The sequence below is a fragment of the Penaeus monodon genome, chromosome 15 (genome assembly GCF_015228065.2).
Source record: "Penaeus monodon isolate SGIC_2016 chromosome 15, NSTDA_Pmon_1, whole genome shotgun sequence".
NCBI classification, from domain to species: Eukaryota; Metazoa; Arthropoda; class Malacostraca; order Decapoda; family Penaeidae; genus Penaeus; species Penaeus monodon.
Window position 1 is genome coordinate 38497540 of NC_051400.1, and position 333 is coordinate 38497872.

Here is a 333-nt window from a genome sequence, read left to right on the forward strand (position 1 = left end):
GATGTTCTGTCTATAAAAATCATTTGGCATTTTTCTCTCATATTCTTTCTAAGTCTTTGTATTTAAACTCGTGTGTTATTTCTTTTCATGAACACTGAAGACTATCTGCAGGGTTATCTATTTTAATCCTGGCCTCCTGTTATAGGTAATCCTATTAATTTCATTATCCTTGTTATCATTAAGTTTCTTGATTTTCCTTCGTTTGATTTTTTTTTTTTTCGTTTCTTTTTCGTGTTCCATTTCTTATCTTGTACCGAAGCGGACCCAAACAGAGATAGCTGGGTTAAGCAATTTATCTTTTGATCTTCGTCCCTTGAATCTCATTATCTCAAC